Below are 14,150 nucleotides of genomic sequence, written 5' to 3' on the forward strand. Positions count from 1 at the left end.
TCTTTCGACCCTGTGGACTGCAGCCTCTAGGCTCCTCTGTCCAAGGGATTTTCTAGGCAAGAACACTGGAGTGGGTTGCCATTCCCTTCTCTGGGGGATCTCCCAGAGAACCAGGGATCAAACTCAGATTTCCCTGCATTGCAGGCAGATTCTTTACCATCTGAGCCACCAGGGAAGCAGGACTTCAGAAATAAAATTGCTTTAATTTTAAGAAATTTATAATAGGGTAATTCACATTAGCAAAATTTAAATAAAAAAACCAACCGGTGGTTTTAAAAATATTTTATACAATTTAACATTCATTCATTTTTAAACTCTTAATAAGTTAGGAAGAGAAAGCTCTTTCATTAACCTGATGTTCTTCAATTTAATCATACTTGAAAGTGCAAGACAAAAAGCATTTTAATCACTCACCATCATTTCTCCATGTCATTCAAAAGCTCTAACCAATGGCTATCAGAAGAGAAGGGCTACAACTGCCAGAAAACAGGAAGCAAATTGTAGTTATCTGGCAGATGACAGGACATCATATACCTGTGACAAGGATGAAGACTGCAACCCAGCACAGAGGCTGAAATCCACTCTTGTATGAATCCCGTCTGAGTCAAGAGCTTGGCTGTTCCTGGGGGAAATTCTGACCCAGTGAAGTAACTCACATGCAGTTATTCAGACTGAACGTTAAATATTCCATTTTATAATACAAGAGTATCTCTTCAAGAATAATGATGATATCTTTTGAATGTTTGAGTTTCTTTTGAGCACATGAAACTTGATTGGTCCTCAGGGATTCAATAAGGAGAAGGGAGTCTTATCTGCAGCTACAAGACCAGTATATAGGAAGCAGGTGTATACAGTTTCAAATTTCCTTACCTGCCTTTTAATCCTTTTAGGTTATCCTCAATAAAAATATTGTATATATGTGTGTGTGTGTATATATATACCCTACACTTAGGTACATAATATATTAATATTATTCTGAATAAAAAGTATTTTAGAAAGAGTTACAACCAACCCAGACTTGAATTAGAAGTATCTGAGTGCAAAGAGGGAAATGCTTTGGACAAAGACTTGCAGAAGTATGACAAAGCAGTCTGAAGAAGCTAGAAGGAACCATGGAGAAGCTGGAAAGAAAAGTCCAGAGCAAGAGCTGACAAATGCCAATCCAGACAAGTCCATCTCCAAGACCAGATAGTTTCCCTGGTGAATTCTACCAAACATTCAAAGAAGATTTAATGCCAGTCCTTCCCAAACTCTTTCAAAATATTGAAGAGGAGGGACCACTTCAAAATATTATTTTTTAATAGTAAAGTCAGCCTTGGTTTGCCATGTTAATTGCAAACATGTTATTTTTTTGCCTTTCAATTCAGGTTTAAGAAGTTGTAATTTTTTCATGAAGGTATAACTGACACATAATACATAACATCATATTAGTTTCAGACGTAAAACATGATTTTATATATATAAATATATATAAAATACTATACATCACTCAAGAGAGGAGACTTCAGTCTCACAAGTTCATGGTAGGTGTTCAAATTGGTAGAATTTCTGAAAATAATGTGAGTAATGTGCATTGATTTTTTTTTTACCTAGAACATTACTCCTTTTCTCCAAGCTTTATTGTCTCAGAAATAAAATTGTGAGCTCATTGTTAGCCAAATAATTAATTTTAATATGACTTAATTAGTCTTTTCAGATATTTCATTTCATTACACATATCTCTAGCTACTTTAATAAAGAATTCAGCCCAAGCGCTTTATATTTTTAAAGGGCAAAACAAGATGAGGCAATGCCGTGCATCCTCTAGCTGTGAGGCCTGTGTGTGTGAAGCGCTGCTCTTTGCACTAAGGCCTAACGAAGACACCATCACCCACGAATGGGCATCATATGGTAAACCCTGCAAACACATAGTGAAGAAATACATGGCCCCTGAAGCACCAGCCTCGTAAACCCAGACAATAAAATTGCTCAAGCCTTACATAAAATATCGGTACAACAAATTACTCCTGTCTGATCCTAAATTATTTCCAATGGGACATCAAACCTTCAGTAATACATTTTACTAGTTTAAAAATTAGTACATACTGTTCATTTTGATAGATTCTAAAAGGCTTACACATAAAATAATTATTTTAAGGAATACAAGGACTTCCCAGTTCATCTATATGGCCCAATATTGATTTAAAAGGATGCTCAGGGAATGAGTTTTCTGGGTAATTGAATTTTTCAGGTTGTTTTAATCCAATAAATGATTGTCGAATTTAACTGTCAGGCTGACTGTGAAAGATGTAAGAGATTGGACTGAGCACTAACTTCAGAACATATTATAGAATAAAGTTTTAAAATAAATCTCTTATATCAACTTCCTTTTTAACCCAATATTAAGGATCAAAAATATAGGACAGATCTCAAAATTGAGATTATAGATTCCAGTCACTTTGACTGGACAGTAAAGGAAGATACTATAGATACAACATTGGAAGACTGAATAGATGAAAGGGTCAGTGAGATCAGAGAGTGATTCTCCTGTAAGAAAGCAGAAGCAATTGAGTTGAGAGACAACAAACAAACACTGGCAGTAGATCCTTTCCCCGTCCGCCACCCTACTTGACACTGACTTCACCATTAACAGAGCCTACCAGCAGGTCCCTGCTAAAAAGATTGAGAAAAAGAAAAATTAAAGAAAAGAGCAAATTGCCACCTGGATACCTTAGTGTGTGTGTCCACCTGGAAGGCCCACATGTGCCCCAAAAGACATGGGACTCACAACTGACAGAGAAAACTAAAGTCCAGAGAAGGGAATTCCCATCCCACTGAGACTAATGATGGCATAAAAGCACTGACTTACAAAGACTTAGCCATCCACACACGGAGGAGAAAGGCCTAAAAGCTGCTTGGCCTCCAGCTCTGTCAGTTAGTGCCCCAAGGGATGGTTGAGGGTCCTGCATATAAGGATGTGCAGGATGAAGCTCACTAACCTGGAGGTTCCCAATGGCATCTCCTCTCAAACTCTGCTCAGAAAGGTCTCCAGGCTGACTCGCATGGTTGCTGACTTGGCCAGATCCAGATGCAACCAGAGATTAAGGTAGACCCATGAAGTCCTGGTATCTGAGGCCAACCATGTCCAACACAGGGCCTCTTCTGAGCCCACCCAGACTGTTACCGAAACACAAGTCTGTGTGCCCAGCGCATAGTGAGGTCAAACAATACCAGAATGTTGAAGTTTGGAGCAGAGACAGGTTTATTGAGGGCCATGAAAGTAGACAGGTGGCTCGTGCCTTAAAAACCCCAAACTCCCCGAAAGCTTTCAGCAAAGCCCTTTGCCAGGAGAGGTGAGGGAGGAGGGTGGTTAGTTGTAAACTTTTGGGCACCAGATCCTTTGTTCTAGAGGTCCTCTCATAGTCCAGTAATGATGTTTCTGTAAATCTCTTCACGAATGTTATTTTCTGTCCTGACAAGAAAGGGCGAGGTCCCAAGCAAGGCACAACTTTCCCGTCAGAGGTCCTCGTCCTGGCTAAGAGGAGACAGGTCTCAGCTGGCGGCTTCCTCAGGGCCAGGTTCCCAGACCCTGCCCAGCTGTCATGGCTGAGGGAGCCAGGCACCCAGGACCCAACCTGAGCCGGGAGCCTCAGGCTCCTCAGGCCGCCCATTTGGTAGGGACCAGGTCCCCCAAGCTGCCGCCATCAGGTCGAAGAGATGGGATGAGGGGGAGGTTCACCATCGCCTCAAGGTCTGAGTCCAGTCGGGAGGCTTTGGCGAGGATTCTGGAGCCCTGCAGGACGCAGGACACAGCCCCCAGCCTGCTCCCTGCCCCTCAGTTCACCTGCTGGCTTGAGGCCGGGTGAACTGGAAGAGCCCCAAGGAGAAGGCTAGGATCCTCCTCTTACCTCACTCTCCCCATCCGAGGACCACCACTCCGCTGACTAAATCCCTCACTAAAGGTTGTTCCTTGACAGTTGGTTGTTTGTGGGCGGGGCCCACTGTGGCGTCAACCAATGGGTGAGCAGGACCACTACCGGTCTCACATTGACGGTTGGTCGCCTAGGGGAGGGGCTCTGTGCAGCACCAACCAATGGATGAGCAGGACTCGTTGCCTGATAATAGGGTGGGGGGTACTGGCGCATATCAAGGGCCGTGTGCTAAGGGCTGCACTTGACCCAGCTCTATTTATAAGACTACCATTCCCACAGGACACCCCAGCTTCCCTCAGGGCTCCAAAGCCTTCCCATCACTTTAAGTATCTCAAAAAGGTAATGAACTACCAACAGAAGGTAAGTGTCAGACTTTTCCCAGAACAGACCATTAATATTAACAGTTTCTTATCAAGTGGCTATATTTTAAAGACACTGTGCTAAGTAATTTGCAGATTTTTCCTTTGAGTTGCCAAAAAATACAACATTTATCACAAAGTCCTCCAAACTGTAGATCTGAAGAGTTTCTACATTTTCAAATATATATTGTCTGTAAATGAGATTTTATATGAAGCAGTTCTGTAGACTGTAGGTTTTATTAGAATATAATCAGAAAAAAATCTAATTTCTCATTTTTCATTCAGATTAACTCTTAAGTAACTGATTCAAAACCCATGAAATACATTCTTAATGTTCCACCTTGACTACATTAAAAAGAAATGTAAAAGTTGCCCACCCAAGTTTTAAGAACAGGAATAATAAAAAGGAAGTAAATCATCTCAATCTTATACCAGCACTTAAGGACCAGCAGAGAGAAGTTTTAAGATATCAAATCCAAGAGTTCCTCACCAGGGGCTATGCCACAGAAGAGACTTGGATAGTCTAGTTGTTTGAGGAGAAATTCACAGATCATTAAATTAATTCAAAGACCAACAGGGCAGCAAACTAACAATGCTGCCTTACAGTACCTGATTACAGACTGTGAATATTCACCAAAACAAATCACTTAAAGGGGCAAGCAGTCCAAGGTTGAAGTTTGAAAGTGCAGGACAGAGCTATTGCTAGAGCTCTTAAATATACAGACTGAAGGAAGGCAAATGGTAGGGAGGAGGCTGGAAAGGCTAAGTCTGGAAACAGATTGGTGGCCTGGGTTCCTGGTCATGGAGTGCACCCAAATCACAAAGGGAGGTTTTTTAACTTTATCCAAGCTCAGATCCCACCCAGACCACTTAAATCAGAACCTCTCTGGTTATTTTCAAAACTCTCTCCAAATGACTGTACTGTGCAATCAGGGGTCAGCCCCACTGGCCTAAGAAGGAGAGGAAGTCAGGGTTAGGAACAGACAACCTGTGTTCTAAAAACCTCAAGTCCACAGGCTGCCCTAACAAAGTGCTGCTCTGTGACCACCTGGGCAGCAGAAGGTTCTCTCAAAGGCCTAGCCTAGGCTTCCATCCACCTGGTTCATTTCTATATGCAGAGTCAATTGTCTCTAATCTTCCTAAGGGCATCTTGATGGGATCCCAGAAAACAGCAACACTGTGGAAACATTTCTGGTGAGGGGTCTGGTGAGCAAGCTGAGCAGGGAGCTGCCAGGCTTATTACTCTCCCTTTTAGCCCCCTGCTATGAATTCTCAGACATAAACACACACTTAAGAGTAAATTATTGGTTTGTGGACCTCTGACGAAGTTGCTTCTTAAATTAATTTAATGAGCTGTGAACTTACACTAAAGTAACTTCTCATTTCAGAAGAGAACCTTTGGACATGAAAAACAACAAATGTCAGGGCCTCAGCAAGAGGTTCAGAGCACAAGAGTAGGGGGGGGGGGACAAAAGTATGAGAATTTAAAAAGCAAAACTCACATTTCCTAATAGGAGAAACTGATTTCATTCAAAGTTATCTCCCTGTATGGGGACAGATTTGAATTGGCATTTATAATAAGCTGGGTGGTTCTGGCTCATGTTCTCTGATGAGGCCGTAGTCAGAATATTTGCCAGTGCTGTACCTGTTGAGTGCATGAATGGGACTATGAGCCCAAATTCCAAAATGGTTCACTCCCCAAGCCACTGGCAAGATATTTTCTTTTAAAATTAAAAATGTATGTATTTATTTAATAAAGCATTGATAGACTTGATCTAAAAACAATTTTTTACCAAAACAGAATAATCCTCACATATTATACACACATATGTTTTAAAAATCCATATGGTATCTCAAAAACCACCTGTGCATTCTTTGTGCTATGTTTGGTGATCTTAAGGACACCAGGTACATGTAAAGTGAGTGTGAGTACAATATGGATTTAAACTTAGAAAAAGAAATCATTACCGAAATGTAGTTTGAAACATTAAAAAAAAAAATGTAAATAATCATGAACATGAAAAAAAGCACTCAAAAGTAATCAAAAAATATAAAAACTCCACATTTTCCTTATCAAATTGACAAGGATATTTTATATGCTAATATTCTATGTTCATGAAACTCTAGAAGTACAAAATAAAATAATCGTGATAATAATAGCAGCCAGAGTGCACTCTCAGCTAATTTTCATCGCTACCCTGTAAGAAAAGGTAGAAAGAAATGAAGGGCAAGGGACCAAGTCAAGTCAGCACATGGCTGGCAAGGGCAGATCCAGGACAGATCACAGCTATGCTAACTCAATAACCTAAGCATTAGCCATTATCCTAAAGTGCAGCCTATGTAAAAAATATTTGGCCCTAAAACAAGAACCTCAAAAATCTCCAAGCATTTGGATCCAGAAATCCCCTTTCTAGAGTACTCAGACAGTCATAAACTAAGTCACTAAGCTAAGGAATGCACACAGCAAGTTCATACAGTGGTGTATTAAACCGGCCAGAGTAGAATATTTAGACAGAGCAGGATCATACAGCTTTCAAGATGGAAAGTGGCTTTAGTGATGATTTAGTCCAACCCAGTCACCCTACAGGGATGATTATTTAATAAGAAAAAAATTTAACTTTTTTCCCCAATGTGGGAAGACATGGAGGAATCTTTTTTATAAAATATAGCCTTTTCTTACTTCTTCCTGCTGCTGCTAAGTCACTTCAGTCATGTCCGACTCTGTGTGACCCCATAGATGGCAGCCCACCAGGCTCCCCCATCCCTGGGATTCTCCAGGCAAGAACACTGGAGTGGGTTGCCATTTCCTTCTCCAATGCATGAAAGTGGAAAGTGAAAGGGAAGTCACTCAGTCGTGTCCGACTCTTCACGACCCCATGGACTGCAGCCAACCAGGCTCCTCCATCCATAGGATTTTCCAGGCAAGAGTACTGGAGTGGGGTGCTATTGCCTTCTCTGCTTACTTTTTCCTAGGACTGCCCAATTTCTGTACTCAGGAGTTTAATGGGAGGGAAGGTCTATCAGCGTTTACAATAAACAGCCCCACAATAAACACATTTTTAGAACTGGGTTTTCTTTCTTGCATGTATGGTCATCCCAGTAGGCCTGTCTTTGCTACAGAGGTAAAAATTACAATTAAGTTATGTAACTGTTCATAAAATCAGACTGCTGATTTAAGTTCATGGCTCTGAGTAAAATGTACATTGTCTTTAAAACACAGGCTTCTCAGTGGCTCATTCAGTACCTTGGAGACCTTTTCCCCTTACTGTCAGGGTGTTTTCCGAAAGGAAGAAGCTATTGAGAGCCTATCCTTAAAAGGTGGGGTGGGGGGGATCACAATACATCATCATTAGAGCCAGCAACAAAATGAGTTTAGCCCATGTAAAAAGAAATGTTTATTCAATAAGTATTTACTGTGAGCCCACTACATGCCAGATGCTGTAGTCAATGCTGAGGAGATCTCAGTGGACAAATCCTTAAAAAAAACTCCTGGCCTCATGAAGCACACGTTCTAGTGGAGAAGACAGGCAACAAGCAAAATCATCAAGTAAATTATCCACTATGTTAGAAGGCGGTAGATATGGTGAAGAGAAATAAAGCTGAAGGGGCTTAGTGAAAGTGTACGCAGAGGGCTCAAGGAAGGTCTCAGAGGGGAGACACCTGAGCAGAGACTTGAAGGGGTGAGGTTAAGCCAGGCAGATTTCTAGGGAAAAGCATTCTCGGCAGAAAGAACAGCAGGAGCTGAGGCCCCAAGGCAGAGACAGGCTGCATGTATGAGAAACAAACAGACTTGACTCCTAACATCTTTATGACCCTTAAGCCTTAGAATGCAGAGTATTTAAGATTAATTATTTCACTGTCTTTTAAGAATGCTCTTTAAAAATAAACCTAAAGCGTTTTCCCCTTTGCCTCCAGGTTCAGCAAGCCTCCTCACTGTCCTAGGAGTTCCACAGGGCAACCCCTCACTTTCTGGGTATCTATAGCCCACTTATCCTTAAAAGTCATATTCAAGACACTTCTCCATGAGACCCCTCAGGTCTCACACTTCAATATCATACTCCATTCTGTATTCCCCACAACAGGCTGACAAGTGTCAAAGAGAAGGAAAAGGTAACATTTACTCAAATTCACTACGTATAACATCGACTGATGTTATACATGGACTGGCTCACTTTTTCTTATGGGCAACTTTTAATGGCATATGGGCTTAATCTATGAAGTAGCCTTAAAGAAGAAAATAATAACCCTCTGCCACTCCCTACCTGCACCCCCACCCCCCACCGCCACTAAAATGAAGTAACCAAAAGTCCAAAATGCTCATGAGTCTGAGAAAAAACAGAGTTTCACTCTCCTTTCCCCACCAAATCATTCAAGTTGCTGAAAACAAGAAATCACATTGATTTTCCTGAGCCCTGTCTACTATATGCAGCGAACTGAACAAGCCGTAGTAATATGTGAAGCCTGGGCAATGAAAAGGTGATTATAGCTCCAGACTAGATAAACCACAGACACAACTGCTAGAAATGAAAATTTGCACCTGTCACCAAAGCCACCTTCAACACAACACATCAGACTTTGAGAGCTAGAAGGAAACTCGGCTATTTATACTTATGGTCAAATGCCTGTGTCAAATATACAATTAACATGTTCACTACCCAGGGTCTGCAGAATCCTTTCTTCATCCTTCACTCAGTTAAGAACTAAAAGTGCCTGTGTAAGGAAACTATTTCTCAATCAAGGTTGTCTCATTAATTTTGAAAACTTTTTTTAAAAAAAAACTACCCCTACATGCACTGACACAACCAGAAATATGGGTTCATGTAATAGCAAGCATACTTGTGGTCTGTATATGATTTGTTCTCAGCCCCAAAGTTTTAATTTCTGAGGAAGTGCAAAATCTATTAGTAATTGGTATAAAAATTACAGATATTTCTAACTATTTGAGTTCTTACTGGCTCTTACTCCTTTTTCTTCCTGCAAGAGGAATCTAACATCCTAACACAAGAAAATGGCAATCAAATTGACCAAAGTGGTTTCAATGAATCTTCCATGAAGAGACTGGCCAACAAATGAGAGCCAAACTCTGATAAAAGCATGCAGCGAGACTCAAAACATGCCAGTCTATGTCATTTTGTTCATCATTTTCAGTTGAACATACTTAGAAAGCTAGCGACTTGGCATGTCTAATAAGCCATGGATTCTACTCAGAGCAGCAGAGCTTGTTAAATGTAGGGGGAAATGGTACATTTTGTTGTCACTTTGCTACCACAACCTCCGGCAGAAACCACAAAATTGTCTAACTGTTTGAGGACAAAGGTGGACACATATACTAATGGTAAAGCCAAAACAGAGGGAGGCATGTGCTGAAACCACAGCAGCCTGTCAGGAACTTGGCTTTGCTCAACTCAGCACTGACTTAAGCAAGTGGAAAAGCACAAGGAGGACCCAGTGATCCGTAACCAAGCTGACACATAAAATCACCCTTCCCTTGGGGGAAAAACCCTCTATGTCATTTTCAACTTTCCAATTATACTAAATGAGAAGCATTTTAGAGCAAGAATCAATTCACAATGAAATTCTTCAAAATAATGGTTTTTTTAAGTATAGCAATGTACATCCTGATGAATATGATACCTGTTTTCAGTAGCCACGATTCTCATATTAAAGAAAATGTTTCAGAACATACTGATCATCTTTCAAAAACATTTAAAAATAAGAAAAATGATTTTTCTAGAGAGCAATAAGTCATACACTTACTCTTTTTTAATTTACTTTAATGAAGTATAGCTGATTTACAATGTTGTGTTAGTTTCTGCTGTACATCAAAGTGATTCAGTTATACATATATATTCTTTTTCATATTCTTTTATTTATGGTTTATTAAGAATATTCAATATAGCTCCCTGTGCTATACACAGGACCGTTCAGTTTATCAATTCTATATATAATAGCTTGCATATGCTAACCCCAAACTCCCAATATATCCTTCCCAATACCCCCTCTCCCTTGGCAACAAGTCTGTCCTTTACATACATTTATTCTTAAACACAACTACCCAAATATTAAAATGGTAAACACTAGGTCATTTATCTTTCTTTCTCTGGCACAAGCACACTTGTGTGTGCACACAAGCATACACCCACATATGGTTCAGCATTTTCAAACGGGGAAATGTCAAGAATTTTTAACCTGAAAACACAAAAAAAGCCCAAGGTTTTTCACTACCATTCAAAGGAAATTTGTGACATAAAGCGATTGATCTGCTGTCAGCCTGGGGTCTGGTTTCCTTTATAGCTGTTGTTTGGGGGGTCACTAAAATGCCAGCGTCAATACTGACGTTTCCATGACACTGTCACGGCTCACTCTCCCTGGGTGCATGCGATGGCATAAGGCATTCTAAGGGAAAGTTCTTCAGAGTTTGCCAGACAAAGATTCTAGAAAATAATGATTTGTGGAAGTTCTCATGATCCTCAAAAGAAGGCTATTCAGATTCGTACAAAGACTAAATCATAACAAACTGTCTTCATCACAGAAATCAACAAAATTGCAAGTCCTCATTTTTGACTCATAATTTAATCCAACAAGGAATTTTAATGAGTAAATTCTTCCAGGCTTCCATATCTAAGCTTCATTTTTGAAACACATCTTCATCACGTGAACTAAGCTCTAAATTGAACTTAGTTCTTTCTGCTTGGACAAGTAATCTGACTACTGGGTTACCAGAAAAGCAAAGAGATTTATTTTCAGCTATGACCTTCAAAATGTGAAAAGCTGTACATGAAGGTCAACATAAAAAAAAAAGAGACAAAGAGAGGAAGAGGAGGAGGAAGGAAGCTGGCAGTTGTTTTCAAAGTAATCTCTGTCCAACCCAATAAATCAGTTTTCTAGACAGCAAATGCAAAATAATAAAAAAGCATTTAAAGGAAAACTGTAATTTGTCTCATGGTTTCAAACTTTCTAAGGACATTCTAAATCATCATTTAATTTTTCTTTTAATCAATATAAGGCTTAGTACTATACTGTACTATACTTAGTATAAGTACTATAGTGTACTATATACTATGTAAGTACTATACTGACATAATAATAATAGTTAATATTTATTTGTTATTTCTCATGTTATCATGTGCCAGACACTATTCTCAGTTCTTACATGTTTTATTTCATTCAAACACCAGAGCAAATATGAAGTAGACAGGATTATCACCCTCATTTCACTGGTGATGAGACTGAGGCCAAAGGTCATTAGTTAATAAATGCCAGAACCACAATACAATAATAATCAACACTCCAGAGCACCTTAAAACTTTGCAAGATTTTTTTCAGCCATTATCTTCCTTTGAGCCTCACAAGGAACTCCAGGAAAACCTCTACTTCTGCTTCATTAACTATGCCAAAGCCTTTGACTATGTGGATCACAACAAACTGGAAAATTCTTCAAGAGATGGGAATACCAGACCACCTTACCTGCCTCCTGAGAAACTTGTATGCAAGTCGACAAACAACAGAACTGGACATAGAACAATGGACTGGCTCCAAATTGGGAAAGGAGTATGTCAAGGCTGTATATTGTTACCCTGTTTATTTAACTTACATGCAGGGTACATCATGTGAAATGCCAGGCTGGATGAATCACAAGCTGGAATCAAGACTGCTGGGAGAAATATCAATAATCTCAGATATGCAAATGACACCATCCTTATGGCAGAAAGCAAAGAAGAACTAAAGAGCCTCTTAATGAAGGTCAAAGAGGAGAGGGGAAAAGCTAGCTTAGAGCTCAACACTCAAAAAACTAAGATCATGGCACCTGGTCCCATCACTTCATGGCAAATAGGTGGGGAAAGAGTGGAAACAGTGGCAGATTTTATTTTCTTGGGCTCCAAAACCACTGTAGACAGTGACTACAGCCACGAAATTAAAAGATGCTTGCTCCTTGGGAAAAAAGCTACGATGAACCTAGACAGTGTATTAAAAAGCAGAGACAGTGACATCACTTTGCCAACAAAGGTCCATATGGTCAAAGCTATGATTTTTCCAGTAGTCATGTATGAATGTGAGAGTTGGACTATAAAGAAAGCTGAGTGACAAAGAATTGATGCTTTTGAACTGTGGTGTTGAAGAAGACTCTTGAGAGTCCTTGGATGGCAAGGAGATCAAACCAGTCAATCCTAAAAGAAATCAGCCCTGAATATTCATTGGAAGGACTGATGCTGAAGCTGAAGCTCCAATACTTTGGCCACCTGATGCAAAGAGCCCAACTCACTAGAAAAGACCCAATGCTGGGGAAGAGTGAGGGCAAGAGGAGAAGGGGCAACAGAGGAGATGGTGGAATGGCATCACTGACGCAATGGACATGAGTTTGAGCAAACTCAAGGAGAGAGTGAAAGACAGGGAAGCCTGGTGTGCTGCAGTCCATAGCGTCGCAAAGAGTTGGCCACAACTGAGCAACTGAACAACAACAACTGAGCCTCACAATACCTTGATATTGATGGAATAACATAACCAGCGATTTAATTTCACAAATGGAAAGAAAAAACTAACACTCCACAATATTGACTTCTGCAAGATAGGAAATGAAGGAGCTGGCAGAAAAATGCAGATTTTCTGAGTCTATATTCTCTCACTATGTCAGGTTTCTAACTATGCTGTCTTTCTCACTGTAGACAATACAGGTATCTTCAAAGCAAAACTCTAGATTTTCTCAAATCAAAATTCTAGCTACAGATGGTTAATAATGTATCTGCCTGTCTGCTTGCCTGCTAAGTCACTTTAGTCGTGTCCGACTCTTTGCGACGCCATGGACTGTAGCCTCCCCATGCTCCTCAGTCCATGGAATTCCCAGGCAAGAATACTGGAGTGGGCTGCCATGCCCTCCTCCATGGGATCTTCCCGACCCAGAGATGGAACCCACGTCTCTTATGTCCTCTGAACTGGCAGGTGGGTTCTTTACCACTAGCACCATCTAATTCACCTTTTTAGTCCCCATTTCAGGTACAGTGCCTGGCACAGAGCAGACCATGAGTCTATGTATTCCTTAGACACGCTTCGTATTCCTCCACCAAAGTCATTTCTCTATGTTTATGCTATCCTGCAGTCCTAGACTGCCTTCAGAGCCACGGTTCATCCTTACAAATCATCACTTTGAGGAAGCCAGAGTCTATAGGAATTCAGAACCCAAAAAGATACAAAAACTGAGAACTTTATCTAAAGTTTGATGCCAAAACTCACTTGGTAACTATGGCAGTCCCTCTTCCAGATGTGTCCTAGTGATCTCTGCCTCCCAGTATTCACACTCTTATACAGTCCCCTCTAACTCCAAGATTGGCTAGTATGACCAACAAAATACCACATAAACATAATAACAGATGTTATATACAACTAGGGCTTCCCTCTTGGTTTTTCTGTCTAAGATTACTTGCTTTGGAGCAAGCCAGCTACCATGTTGTGGGGACACTCAGGCTCACGTGGTGAGGAACCACAGCCTACCAACAAGCCCGTGAGCAGGCTTAGAAGTAGTCCCACCATCTGCTTCCCTTTGACTGATGCCTCAGACATAGGTTGAGTGCAGCCTCAGAAAAACCTGAACCAGAATCATCCACTGAAGCTGCTCCTGGATTCTGGACCCAGAGAATCTGTACAGGATAGTGTTCGTTCTTCCAAGCTGCTAAGTTTTGGATGTAATTTGGCACACAGCAATAGATACACGACCCAGATAATCACGATGGTATGATCACTGACCTAGAGCCAGACATCCTGGAATGTGAAGTCAAGTGGGCCTTAGAAAGCATCACTACGAACAAAGCTAGTGGAGGTGATGGAATTCCAGTTGAGCTCTTTCAAATCCTAAAAGATGATGCTGTGAAAGTGCTGCACTCAATAT

At 40.6% G+C, this 14,150-nt stretch overlaps 1 protein-coding gene across 9 annotated transcripts in view; it reads right to left on the reverse strand.

Moving 5' to 3' along the window:
- EPB41L4A (erythrocyte membrane protein band 4.1 like 4A) overlaps nucleotides 1–14,150 on the reverse strand; it is a 293,459-nt gene that overhangs the window by 260,462 nt on the left and 18,847 nt on the right. The gene's annotated exons all lie outside the window — the stretch shown is intronic.

This window comes from Bos grunniens, chromosome 10 (genome assembly GCF_055505025.1).
Source record: "Bos grunniens cultivar Pamir isolate PY7600 chromosome 10, Bosgru_T2T1.0, whole genome shotgun sequence".
NCBI classification, from domain to species: domain Eukaryota; kingdom Metazoa; phylum Chordata; class Mammalia; order Artiodactyla; family Bovidae; genus Bos; species Bos grunniens.